Source organism: Pelodiscus sinensis, chromosome 6, assembly GCF_052426305.1.
Source record: "Pelodiscus sinensis isolate ZL-2025 chromosome 6, ASM5242630v1, whole genome shotgun sequence".
Lineage (NCBI taxonomy): Eukaryota > Metazoa > Chordata > Testudines > Trionychidae > Pelodiscus > Pelodiscus sinensis.
In genome coordinates, this window is record NC_143057.1 from 47,929,530 (window position 1) to 47,944,134 (window position 14,605).

Here is a 14,605-nt window from a genome sequence, read left to right on the forward strand (position 1 = left end):
CAGGCTTGCTGTGAAGATACAGGATAGCTATTTTGGATTACGCCAGTACCCCGAAATAGTGTTGCAGTGTAGATGCAGCCTGGAAGTGCTAACTTTAGAATCCAGATCTCTAGATTCCAAACCGGTATGAAGGTGCATTTGTGGGGCTGTAGGAAATGGGAAGCATCCTGGCTTTGCTAAAATATTGGTCTTTTCTAGATCATGAAACTGAGGGACCCACAACGGCTATAATTTATACATTATAATCAAATTGTTTGTTGAAAAAGGAAAACACATTATGTTATGTTTCTACAAAGAGAATTTGGAAATGAAACACAAACTGCATACTCATGTGACTGCACAAAACTGACATTACAATATATCAAAACCAATCTTCAAAGTACCCAAATACAAAGCTCTGATGCAAATTATTTTCCATTGTAATCAGTGTCAGGTTGTGCTGCTTTGTAGGACAAGGAGAACTGGATATGGAGAGCCACATGATACAGTAATGTAAGTGCTGAAGCAAAAGAATGAATGTAAATCTTTTTTTTTTTTTTTAAACATCTGAAGGCTTAGGGTACTTATCCCCCTCTACGTACATGGCAAATGCTCAAAATGTGATAGTTGGACAAAGAAGATTCACAAACCTTTCAGAAAGCCTGGGATAAGTTTTTGAAATCATCAAAGGGTACGTCTAGACTACATTCCTCTGTCGCCAGAGGCATGTAGATAAGGCTACCCAGCATAGGAAAATGAAGCAGTGATTTAAATAATCGCCGCTTCATTTAAATTTAAATGGCTGCCACGCTGAGCCGATCAGCTGTTTGTCGGCTCAGCACAGTAGTCTGGACACTCCACAGTCAACATCAAAGGCATTTATCGACCTCCCAGGTAAGCCTCATCCCAGGAGGCATGTAGTCTAGACGTACCTGAAGTCAATGTAGGAATTAGGGACGTAAAATCCCATTTAATTAGTTAACCGGTTAAATAATACATTGAATCTATTAAATGGAATGCCTTTCCCACACTGCAGGGTGCAGGTGGGGGCTGCTCCACCCTGGATGGAGCACTCCTGCCTGTGGCATGCCAGGCTGAGTCCACTGCAAATGGGGATTGCTCCAGCCAGGCTCAAGCACCCCCTGCCCAAGACAGGCCCCATACAGCTGAAGCAGCTCCCTACCCATGACGGGGCGGGGGGTATGCTCCAGCCCCCACTGGTTAACCATAACCAGTAAGCATCACCCCTTAAGGGTGATGCTTATCAATTAACCATTCACATTTCTAGTAGGAATTCAATGAAATATGGAATAACTGAGCTGGAGCTTAGGGTTCAGCTGTTTACTTCCTCTGTGGTTTTTTGTATGTAGTAATGAGTAATTGCAACAATTGAGGTTATCTGAGCTACTTGAGCCAGTGCCCATTTCCTGATGTAAATGTGAGATAGCTGGTGGCAAGATCTGGCTCCACAGAGCTCCCAAAAGCAGACTGCATATCCCTCCATGCGATGCCTCTGCCTTGAGTGCTGGCCCCGCAGCTCCCATTGGCTGGGAGACACAGCCAATGGGAAATGTGGGGGTGATGCCTGCAGACGGGGACAGTGAGCAGAGCCCCCTGGCTATCTAGGAGTAGGAGAGACATGCTGTCCGTCTTCTGGGAGCTGCCTGAGGAAAGTGTTGCCCATAGCCTGCAACCCTTATCTCCCAAACCCATTATCCCTGGTCCTATCCCAGAGACTGCACCTCCAGCCAGGTCTCTCACTCCTCTTGCACCCCAACTCCTGCCTCAACCTTCTTAGGCAATTTATTCCAATGTTTAACCACCCTGTATCAATGTTTACATTATGCTCCCATCAGTAGCTTCCCTGGTCCAGGAAAGCTAACGCTCCAGCCTGAGGACCAAATTAGGCAACAAATCTTGATCAGATGCTGTCTGACTGGTGCTGACAAGTGCTTTCCGCAGAGAAAATAGGTAGGAATGGACATTTTTGTTGTAATATTAATGAGAAGGAGGTGATGGGGAGCTAAAGCCAATGGGATTCTTTCCTTTAGTATTAGTTAGATCAGCCCTCTAGTGCTGACTGAATACTGGGAGAGAAGAAGAAAAAAGAATCAAAGATCACCATGAAACTGCAAGAGTAGGAAACAGGAAGAGGAGTGGAACTTTCCCATGTATAGTGAAGGAAGATGTGGGTGAAGAATGAGATACAAAGACAAGAGACTTTGAGTTTCAGAGGAAAATGAGACGTTTGAGAAGCAACTGGAAAAAGGAGAGACTGTATGGATAAGGAGGTGGCTTTAAGAATCATGGCTGTAGTAGGAAACACATTCAAATCAATGGGATCTTTCCACTGATTTGAAAGAGCTTTAGGTCAGGTCCACTCTGCACTGAGTGATAACTGAATAAGGGTGAAGATTAAGTTGCCAAGAAAGAGTGGGAGAAGACAGCATGACTATAACCCTAAAGAAAGAGGGAGAAGTATTTGTGCAGTGTTTTTTATCTTCAAAACAGTTAACAAACATTTAAAATATTTCATAACAATGTATGCATTATATCATAGGAAGGTATGTATAAAAATATAGGAAAATTTGTAACACCCTTAGTGCCTTGATTAGTACCTTCCCCATAAGCAATATCATTGGTTTCAATGGCAATAATTGGGGAGTAAATTGTTACTAAGGACATCAGAACTTGACCCATATTATTAGATGTGTGTTATTTACAAGCATTTTTATCATTATATTTTGGCAATTTTTCTATAAAATAACAAATTGCATAACACAGTTTGATGTTTTAAAAGGTGGATGCACTGAATTGGCAGTAGTTGCTTCTCATGATCATCTTGTTTCCGTGTAATGACAATAAAGGATGTCACACGGTATGGAAAAAATTTCGCTCTTATATGAAGGAAAAGCAGATGTACCAGGGTTCTGGATATGAGCTCCCTTACAAGCTGATATGAATGAAGTTGTGTAGCAGATCAGAAGGCTGTGTTTTGCAAGTTATGTTGGGTAAAAGTTGGGAAACTGAGTCACAAATCCAGCCAATTTAAGCTTAATAATTTTTGCCTTTATTTTTACAATTTCAGAGGGCATTATTGACAGCTATAAGTCTGGTCATACATTTATGCCAGACAAATGATAACAGACAAAAAAGAATTGGTAAAGGGCCCAAGCAACCATTTCAGGTAATCTGGAAGTCCTCCTGCACTTCTCCTGATCTCTTTGTCAGATCCTTCTCTCCTATCCTTTGGTTTCTGGTGTGGTCTTTTTCCAATCTGAATTCATTTTTACGAAGGTCTTTTATACATTTCTATATTAAGGTTACTTATTTTTTATCCAATTGGCTTTTAACACGTCAGCCCTTGAGGTTTTGGGTAACCCATACATTGCACAGAGGCAAGTTTCAGTTATCCAACTTCTGCATTTTGTTTGCTGGTTTTATAGTTTCAATGTCATGTTGATTTTTTGTATCACTCTGCCCAGGGTCTTCTCAGTGAAAAAGGCTTCGTGTTGTTACAGATAAATCTCCCAGGATACCATTATCTTTGTTCTGTCTGAAGTTACACCACTTCAACCAGATTAACAATTCTATGTAAAAAAAGGATTGGCAAGCCCACACTTCTTCTAGCAAGGGTTTGGCCTACTATTACCTCATCTGTAGTCATTTGCTATCCATAATTACAGATAATTAAAAATATAGCTATCAAATCTCTTAATCCTACCATTTTAGATTTCAATTTTATACATCAGTATATGTTATCTCCTTCAACTCTTTAATCTGTTAGAGTTATGAAAACCACAATGAATCTTTAATGTCAACATTTCTTATCTTCTGTAAACATGGATTTTTCATTCAAATTTCAGTTTTGTTTGTAACTCACTAAAGAAAAACCTTCATTATAATTTTTCCAGTAAATGCATTTTGAGGGGGTGTCTCAATTTTAGGACCTTGGATGTTTAGGTTTTTTTAATGGTACCCCACCCTGTGCTTGGTTTGTGTTACCCTTCTTATGTATAATTTGAATCAGGATTTAAAAATCAATAAAGATGCCCAATTTTCAAAGACTGTTGAGCAACCATACCTCCCATTAACTTCTGTGAGAATGAGAGAGGTTCCAGGACTCTGAAAAATTAGTGCAGACTCTTAAAAAGTGTCTTCCTTTTTGATGTTTTTCCTTCTCCTTCCTCTTTCCCTTTCTTCATGCCACACAATGTGTCTGTTGGTGCTGCTGAGAGATCAGCAACAACCATATGGTTGTTCAATCCATGCTAATAACCATCTCAAAGGCAAAATTTTGGGTGCCTCCCAGTGTAAGCTAAGCCTGATTGGAAATCATTCCATTTTAAAGGATGAATGAATTCTAAAAAATCACTCTGAAAAATTGATACAGCACAGTTCCATATTTACTGTTTCTCAGAGGCTTAAAATTGACCATTTAAGGTTCTGAGCACAGTCAATTCTCACTGGCTTCAGAGAGAGTTAAGGGTGCTCAGCACCTCACAGGACTGAGCCCCATATTTGCTCAGGTTACAAATGAAGGTATTTGCCCCTCCAACTGCTATGACCTAACATCTGAAAGTCACACTGTGATCTTTTTGCCTCATGATCATCACTGGTAACTTTATCCCAGGTGAAGGTTGCACCCAGGGTACATCCAACATAACTGTTATCTAGATCAGGGTTAATAAGCCCTAAAGAGTGCAGCCTAAATTCCAGTTCCCAGGGTGCTCCTGCAATGATGTCAGCAAGGGGAAAGAAAACATGCTTCTTATAAACTGAACAAATGTGTTACGGAATCACTAGGACACAATAAACATAGAGCCCTAGGATGCCCATTGTTACAGCAGAATGTTCCAAAGTATGAAGGCAGTTCAATAGTCTGCTTGCTGGTTTAAACATCATGAGAAAAGCATCATTGTTTAATATTTCAATAAAACATTCCTTGTTTAAAAATTGCAATACCTTTCATCATTTGTTCAATCAGTATGAAAACAGGAAGGAAACTCTGGTTTCTTGAACTGTGTTTCCTCACTGGCACTGTAAGGTGGTCCCTTTTTAGCAAGAGGGCTTAATCTAACACGGGGCTCAAGAAATCGATTGTAACTAAAGAGCATCTTTTTTCAAATATATTTCCTGATTTGCTTATACACAAAAATACTTCTAATCACTTGGATTTTCAGGCTACTGAACTGAACAAAATGGGTCACAATAACTGGTGTGAATAAATGGAGCCTCTGTTAATGAACACTTTATTGGAACTCTGCCAGTTTAAACCAGGTGAGGATCAGGTCCTATTTTTATTTTGGGGGAAGAAGTCTTGCTTAACTATGATTGTACTGCAATACAGCAACTAACTCATATCAAAATATGTTGTGGGATTTTCCTAGAGATCAGGATTTAGGAAAATATTAAAAACAAACATGTTAGTAACATGAGTCTGTCCCAGCTGTACTGTGTTAGAACTGAATTAAAAAGCAAATCCTGGAATCCAAATCCCATTTAAATTTAAAATTCAGAGATTCAAGTCTGCTCCAATGGGTTGGTTCTTAGTCAAAAACAAAACTGCCTCTCTTCTGTACCTAACTCAAAGTGGGGCAAAATCTTTGAAAAATAATAAGTCAAATATTTTCCTCCAATGCTTCAGAATGACATTTGGCTCCTTTGCTACTCTGAAATGCAAAAATTATTTTGAACATTTGAACCTGTCAAATTCCGTATACTGTAATCATGCAATCTGTATTTTTAATGTGACTGCAATTTGACACTAGATCCTCTATTCACCAGCATCTCCATAAATAACACATCTTCAGACTCATCTTACCTATAACCCCTTTAACTTAATTTCCCTTCTTCCAATCTGTTTAATAACTTCAAGTCTAACAAGCCTTAATATTATAATAACCCTAAACTACTTTAAATAATTTAGTAAAGCAAGAACATAAGAATATAAAGAATATAAAGTCACCTACAATATTGTTTTTTTCCCTCAATACTACAAGGCTCCTATATTTGATGCTGCACTGGGGGTAGAAGTAAATAGCACTTCGTATGTGATGATGAGAGGAGGTATGTCTGTACTGCAGAGGTTTTTTTGGAAAAAAAGGGCATTTTGCAAATCCAATTGCATTTGCATTCTTTCAGAAAAAAATCAAAAGAACAGAGGGTTTTTCATGACATCGGTAAACCTCTTTCTACAAGAAAAAGCCTTTTTCCGAAAGAGCTCTTTTCGGAAAAAGAGCTCTTTCGGAAAAAGGCATGTGTGGACAGGGAAAAGGGAGTTCTTTCAAAAGAAGAGGAAAGAGGAAAAAGCACAGGTGCTCTAGTGGGCACTCTGTCCATAGTAATCACAGCTTAAATGTGAGATATTGTCCACACTGAATGGACACTATCTTTCGAAAAAGCAGATTGCTTTTTTGGTGTGCTTCTGTAGTGTAGATGCTCTCTTTCAAAAGAAGTTTTTCTGGAAGATCTCTTCCAGAGAAGCTTCTTCTGAAAGAAGGCTGAAGTTTAGACATAGGGTACGTCTAGATTACAGGGTTTTGTCGACAGAAGCTTTGTCGACAAATACTGTCGACAAAGCTTCTGTCGACAAAAAGCATCTACACTACATTCAGTTCTATCGACAAAGCAAGCTGCTTTGTCGACATGGCAGTGTAGACGCAAGGACAGTTTACATGCAATAACGCTTTCTATCGACAGAACTCTGTTGACAGAAGGCGTTATGCCTCGTGAAATGAGGTTTACCAGCGTCGACAAAACTGCTGAGTTCTGTCGACGTTATGTCGACAGAACTCAGCGGTAGTGTAGATGCAGGTTTAGTTTTGTCGACAAAAGTCCACTTTTGTCGACAAAACCCTGTAGTCTAGACACACCCATAGCCTGGAGGTAGTATGTTCCTGGTGGCTATCAGCAAGCATGATGGCACAAGCTGTGTTCCATTGGCCCTTCATCCTGTTTGTATCTTTTGAAATGTGGTGTGCAGTGAGAGGAGCCATATCCTCAAGCTACCCCCCTCTCTGCTGTTCATTGCTGATCTCCCCATTCTCCAGCGCATAGAAAATCATGATTCGATCCACCCACAGATCCCAAAATGAGAGCTCCTAAGACACTTGCCATGCTCCATTCCCAGCTCAGAGACACATGGGACAAGGCAGAATTTTTAACCCCAGAGGCAGAATTTAGAGGTCTGACAAGAATTAAGTGACAATGGGCTGATGAGGTAGAAATGAAAATAAGACAAATGTGAAAGGAAAAGCTAAACATTAAATAGATGACGTATTCTAGAATTTGCATTTATATTGTTCAACCACAGAACTCACACATGAGACACTTGAATAACCATGTGATGTACCCTCATCTTTCCCTGTTCATTCCCTTCCTTTTGTGTGCTGAATTGCATGTTGCCTCATGTCTGCTATGACTCCAACTATCTCTTATATGCATGATGGATCCTGGCCAGGCTGTCCAGTAAAAGTCAGAAAAGAGACTGAGAGTGACAAAAAGCACCTTGAATAAGTCTAAAAGATGTGTGTTTTCTCTTCCATTTGCTTAGAACCATCTGTACCTTATCCCTTTTATGTTGTGTCATTTAATCCATGTTCTTATGTCAGTAAACTTGTTCTACTTTCATTATTAATCACCAGTGCTGTGTAAATTCAGGAAAGGGTGTACTGGTCAGAGTGTTTTACCATTTCTGTGAGGACTCAGTGGGAGAGACTGGTCTTTGTAGCAGGATAATTTGGGCTGAAAAGATATTAAGTTCAGTCTGCAAGGGACAACCAGGTTGATCAAAGTGAGGGTGAGGCTTGTGGGCTGCTGGCAAGTAGCTGGCAGTCAAAGATCTGAATCAGAGCTGCTCAACCAAGATATCCAGAGTTACAAAGCAGACAGTGACCAAACCCCTTACTGGCCTGGTGAAGCATCAAAACTGCATCGTGTGCTTGTACAGAATGTAGCACAACAAGGTGTCTACCCTAATTTGTGTCTGTGAGCGCTACTGGTAATAATAAATACAAAATGCCTGTCTTCTCAGACAGAATGCCCCACCTCAAAGCAGTTATTCTTGGGCATAGTTAATTATATAATTGAGGCACATACTCATATTATGCAGATCCTCAAAAATTCAGTACATTTGCAAAGATCAAAGAAGAAGAATAAAAAGGAAAATGGAAGCAATAAAAGTCGCATGATCTTTAGCTTCTAAGATAATTATAGCCTGGCTTAGACAGGGGCACTGACAGACCCCTGGGCAAGGTGTGGGTGGAGCTGGCTCTTTGTTCCTGGAAGCGACAGGGTCCTGTGCAGAAGGGGTGGACCTGGGGCAGCCAGCCCTGAACGCTGCCAGGAGCCACCCAGAACATGCGGTGTGACACTCCAGCAACAATGTAAAGGGTCAGGAGTTATGATGAATTGCCAGGCCTTAGAGCAACTGCCCCCTTTGTGCCCATTGGTGGGCTTCAGCTTGGATGTCCTAAATAACAATCTGAAGCACCAGTAACGGCAAAAAATGTAACTGTCATTGAATACTCTTTATGCTGATTGCCCTACGAGTAATTTCAAAACTCAGATCACAAAAGCAACACTAACATTTAAGTTCTCTAATCAAAAGATATTATTTCTTTAGAAATATCTAAATCAATACATTCATTGAAAATGCAGTCAGAATGTGAACTACTACTACTAAAGTTAACACTTTTTAAAATAAATATATAGGCTGCAATCTTACATTCTTTGCATTTCAAAAAACTCAGGTGAATTTAATGGGAATTGAAGGCATACAGGAATGCAGTCTGGAAGCTCCTGCAATTTAACTATCAAAGTTAATTGCTTTGTGAGTGGAAAAAAATAACACAAACGTTTATAGCAAGTGAAGGAATGCCAGAAGACAATAAAATTATGCAAATGCAAAATAATTGGATACAATGGCAAATGTTAAGGGCTAATCATTTCTGCAGTTTGCAAACCTTCCTTTCTTAAATCTAATTGTTACAAAACTTGTTTGGGGCCCCATTTCCTTACTATATTAACCAAATTTATTTTAGTTGTCACACTTTGGGATCCAAAAGAATACTTCATTGAAGCATTCTGAATTAAATAATGTTGCAGAAAGTGTAACATTAAAATCAAATTGCCCATAATAAGTATAGAAGACGTATTAGAAAATCATATATGCCCCAATAATTTATGTAACCAAAACAATGCATATTATTTATAGTTGAGATTTAAAAGTATAAAATTATTAGCAATGGAAAGTAGTAGAGCACTAAAATATTGTTTAACATGGTTTGGTCAACTTCATTCTATTCTGAATAATAATTTAAGAATTACACAATTACTGGTTTGGTTTTAGAATGTCAAGAGTAAAACCCTGCAGCTATGTCTGTTGAGTACTCCTGACAGGCTAATGAACCAGCTAGACTGGGTGATGGACCTGCCTTCCTGATTGGCTGAGAAAGCTAGCAGGCTGGGTTTTTAAGCCCATCTGCAGCAATAGCTTCCTGCTTGCTCAGTGCATGGGATAGTGGATTCTCTGCAAACCCTGATGCTCCACCTCCAGCCTAACTCCTATCTGTGCCCAGTGGTATTTCTAGTCTTGTTCCTGACTCCTGGTAATCTGGTTCTGACCTTTGGCTCTGATTTGTATCTTGATCCTTGGCTTTGACATTTGGCTTCTGACCAGTAGATCTGACCACCTACAACCAGCTTCCCTGACATTGACAAGGCAAATCTTTTTTTTTTTTTAAACTGAGACTCTCTCATGTACACTGAAAATCAAGAATTAAGATTCATTTAGTTGATAGATGGAAAGAATCAATGTCAAGGTTTTAGAAGCATTTTATTGAATAACTTAAAAAAAACAGCAAATAGTCTAGTAGCACCCTAAAGACTAACAAAATATTAAGGTGCTACTAGATGATTTATTTTTTAAGTTTTTCCTGTTACAGACTAACCCGGCTATCCCTCTGAAGATTTTATTGAATGTTAGTCTGAGGAAAATATAACTGAGACACTATTAAAATGCTGACTGCATGAATTTTTAATGTTGGTAGAAGAAAATGAAAAATATTTCAAAGTGGCCTCAATAGTTTATGGATGAAGGAACTGTTAATGTACTTACAGGAAGAAAGCCTCATATACAATACTTTACACATAACTAATGTGTAAAGAGGTTTACTGATATTAGTCATCAAGAGCTGTTCTATCTTACCATAGGATGTTATTCTAAATGTCATCTGAGAAAAACTTCATATTCACTAATGACCAAGGGTCCAATTCGGGAAAGCATGTAAGCACTTGTTTAAGCATGTGATGAAGTCTTACTTCCTTTAATGAGATGTAAACACATGCTAAAGTCTTTACTGAATCCAGATGCTTTCCTGAATTTACTCCTGGGGGGAATTCTATGCCACTGTGCAATGCAGCAATGAATGTTTTTTGTGTGTAATTTTTTTTACACCACAGAAATGGTCTGAATTGTTGCTGGCTACCACTAGGGGCCGCTGGACCCTGCATAGTCTCGCTCACAGGTAGAAGACACTGGGGAGAAAGGAGGAGAGAAAAGAGGAGCACTCCAGCAGCTGCAGTTCCCCACATGCCCTGAGAGGAGATGGAGGCTTGTGGGAAACTCCACGCAAGCCTGACTGAGCATCAGGCTGTTTCTTCCTCTGGTCTCTGATAGGGTGGGAGGGAGGCAGCTGTCTGGGCTGTGGGAGAGAGGCGTATGGCTGGGATCTGGGTGGAGGGTTGCAGGTATTTGGGCAAGAGAAGAGCCTGGGGAAAGAATGGGAGAGAGGGTGTGGGTGTCTGGCCTCTGGCTCATAAGTGCTGACTTGCCTTCTAGACTTGAGGGTGCTTACCCTCCTGCACTACTTAAGGCCCCACCCCTAGTCTATTTCTTCCCCCAAGCGCCCGCCCTGCCTCTTCCCCACCTCTTCCCATTTTGTGTGTCTATATTGTTACAAAAGCTTCAGGGGGTAGCCGAGGCAGTCTGTACAGGATAAACTTAAAAAACAACAAATAGCCTGGTAGCACTTTAAAGACTAACAAAACACAGTCTACATGTTTTGTTAGTCTTAAAGTGCTACCAGACTATTTGTTGCTTTTTAAGTTTGTATTGTTACAGACATACTTGCAGGTAGATATTTTGAAATAAATTACCAAAATAATTGAAACTAACATTATATGGTGTTATTTTGACAAATACTGTGCAGAATTTTTAATTTTGGTACAGAATTTCCCCCAGGGGTATGAATTGAAACCTAAAAAATAAAAAGACCCATGAAATCAGTGCAAGGAGTTCTACTGTCTCCAGTGTGCTTTAGATCAATCTCTTTATACTTATCCCATTGAAATTGATAGAGGTTTTGCCATTGTGTGTATTGTATACAGTCCATGTTACAGGAAAAACAAGGAATGTTTTAGACAGTTTTAAAAAAAATGCACTGGGACTATTTTTGTATACCACTCCATATAAAGTCAGGGTTGTAAGGTACTGTGAGTCCAAGTATTAAGGGCTCAGGGGAATAAAGCAGAAACTTCTAAAAATGGCCTAAAATAAGCTTTTCTGCATATTCATATGTCACCAAGTATAAGGTCCAAAAATCTCAGGAATTTCCAGAACTAAAAGTGAATGCTGGCTCCTTCTCAGAAGTTGGAAAGGACCCCTTCTAAATGGGAGAAACAACCTGTTCCTAATTCTGCAAGGTCCTCTGGCCTGTTTACATTGCAAAACTTTTCTTGGTGCCAATCACAGTTTTGGCTTGTTTAATTCTGAGGAGTGAGACTGCACATATACCTGGTATATTTTTTCTGAAGAAAGAGAAAACATTTCTCTGGAAGCTTGATTCTCTTTTTAAACAGGGAGTGTATGACATGATTGAAGTTTGGAATGCTGGATTAAGTGCTGAAGAGATGGATTGGTCAGCAGAATGCAGTCCAAAAAGTGTGATAAATTTGGCTGTCTACTCTACCAGTGTGGTACATTATAGTTACATCAGCTGTAACTTCAGAATTACATTTGCTTTGAGATAGAATCATAGAATACTAGGACTGGAAGGGACCTCGAGAGGTCATCGAGTCCAGCCCCCTGCCCTCATGGCAGGACCAAATACTGTCTAGACCATCCCTGATAGACATTTATCTAACCTACTCTTAAATATCTCCAGAGACGGAGATTCCACAACCTCCCTGGGCAATTTATTCCAGTATTTGACTACCCTGACAGTTAGGAACTTTTTCCTAATGTCCAACCTAAACCTCCCTTACTGCAGTTTAAGCCCATTGCTTCTCGTTCTATCCCCAGAGGCCAAGATAAACAAGTTTTCTCCCTCTTCCTTATGACACCCTTTTAGATACCTGAAAACTGCTATCACGTCCCCCCTCAATATTCTCTTTTCTAAACTAAACAAACCCAATTCTTTCAGTCTTCCTTCATAGGTCATGTTCTCTAGACCTTTAATCATTCTTGTTGCTCTTCTCTGGACCCTCTCCAATTTCTCCACATCCTTCTTGAAATGCGGTGCCCAGAACTGGACACACTACTCCAACTGAGGCCTAACCAGCGCAGAGTAGAGCAGAAGAATGACTTCTCGTGTCTTGCTCACAACATACCTGTTAATGCATCCCAGAATCATGTTTGCTTTTTTTGCAACAGCATCACACTGCTGTGTCATATTCAGCTTGTTGTCCACTGTAACCCCTAGATCCCTTTCTACCGTACTCCTTCCTAGACAGATTTGCACTTCAGCAGAACAAAAACCTTCTGATTATACTTTAATGAATTGGCCCAGTCTCCAAATTTTGGCATAAGTCTCCAAAGGACAATTTAATATTGTTTCCCATTTTTCAGTTAAAAATGTAGCTTTTTTCAATAAAAATATAGATTTTTGCATGCTCAATTTTGAAAATATTGCCATTTTCCTTTCATTTATTTGGATTTTACTAACTTTAAAGTTAAATGTTTAGAGGCTTCAGCTTTCAGCCAGATATTTTACTGAGATATACACATTTCCTATGGAAGTGGGTATGTATTATTACTACATTAATAAATCCAAAGTCCTAGTTAAGTCTGTGTAATTTAGAGGAATCAAATTAGGGATGTTTGAGTGTAAACAACTGTTTAACCGATAAGCAAATGCTCATTGGTTAACAGTGTCATTTACACTCAGTTAAGCCTCCTGCCTCACCTGCTCCAGGGAGGAGGCTTCTGCCAGAGCGAACCCTCCTGCCTCCTTGGGAGTCAGGTGGGCAAAGGCCTCCTGGGGAGCCTACAGTACATGTAACCATGTAACTGTGGAGATTTTTAACATTCCTAAATCAAATATGTGCATTGTGAGTCGTTTTACATTAGAACCGAAAGGATGTTTGTTGTAAGGACTGTATGAAAATTTAGGTGTGATGCTGATGGTGGAAAGAAGTGTGGTTTCAGGTTGCTCTGAAGTTTTATAGCCTTAAAGAGTGATTTCCAAATCTCCTGGCCTTATTGCTCAAGACTAAAAGAATTAGGGCTTGATCCAAAGTCCGTGGAAGTCAATGAGACCTTTGCACTCAGACTTGAGTAAATAGATGAAGGAATATTGAGTGGTCAGTCACTCAGTGTAGATGGAAGTGTGTAAGTGGCAAAAAGACAAAAATAAGAATTAATTTCCATTGGACCAATAAAAAAGAACAATGGATTGGTTGACAGAGAGGAAGGATAGGCAGGAATTTTTACTTCATCAATTAAAGCCCCAGTATAACAACTGACCCTATATAGTGAACCCCACACCTCCACTGAACCCATTACATCAATGAAGCTCCACAAAAGGTGTAAGGTTTTGCCCATGTGAAATCAGGTGCTGTAATCAATGACTAAGTAGTAGGCCATCATATGAGGAACTAGGGTTTTTTTAATCAATTTTGTGCAGTGTGTTAAAAAATTAGCATAAATATAATTACAGCTGCATAGTCCCATTACCCCAAAGTTACTTTACCTAGAGTCAGAGGAAAGCTGTATTTTTTTTACCAATTTAGAAAATAAAAATCAGACTGTGAAAAGGCCACCCTTGTTTATGTTTCTAGCTTTCTCAATGCTTTAAAATTATTCTGTTTTCTTCAAGGATTTGCTTTTCTACTTTCTCAGTAACAAAACTGCAGGCAGTATGACAGACCTAAGTGTTGCACGGCTGAGCATGCAGCACAAATTCCAGTATGGCTTTTTTTCAACTTTAGAGAGGAGACTCCCAAGAAAAATATTGAGTTACTTGAGCTTAAACGCATTGGCAACCTTACAGGACTGACTATACTTAGCAATGGAACTGTTACAGGGAAATTGATCTACTGAAGTGGTTTGTTGCATCACTCATTCTTACAAGTTCAGCACATCCATCTAACAATGCCTTCTCTGGGAGAACAGTTTTGATGTAGCCACAAACTCCTTAGAAGCATGTTTCTACTTGTGTATTTTGGAACTCCTGATATACTAACCATTACTCTCAGCACCTTTTGACCAGATGCTTTCATCTTTTCAAAAGCAGTTGCTTGCACCTATTTTAATAGAGTTATCTAGGGCTATGTCTGCCCTGCAGAGCTATTTGGGATACTTCCAGTATCCCAAAATAGCTATTCCACCTCTTAAGAGCAAGCC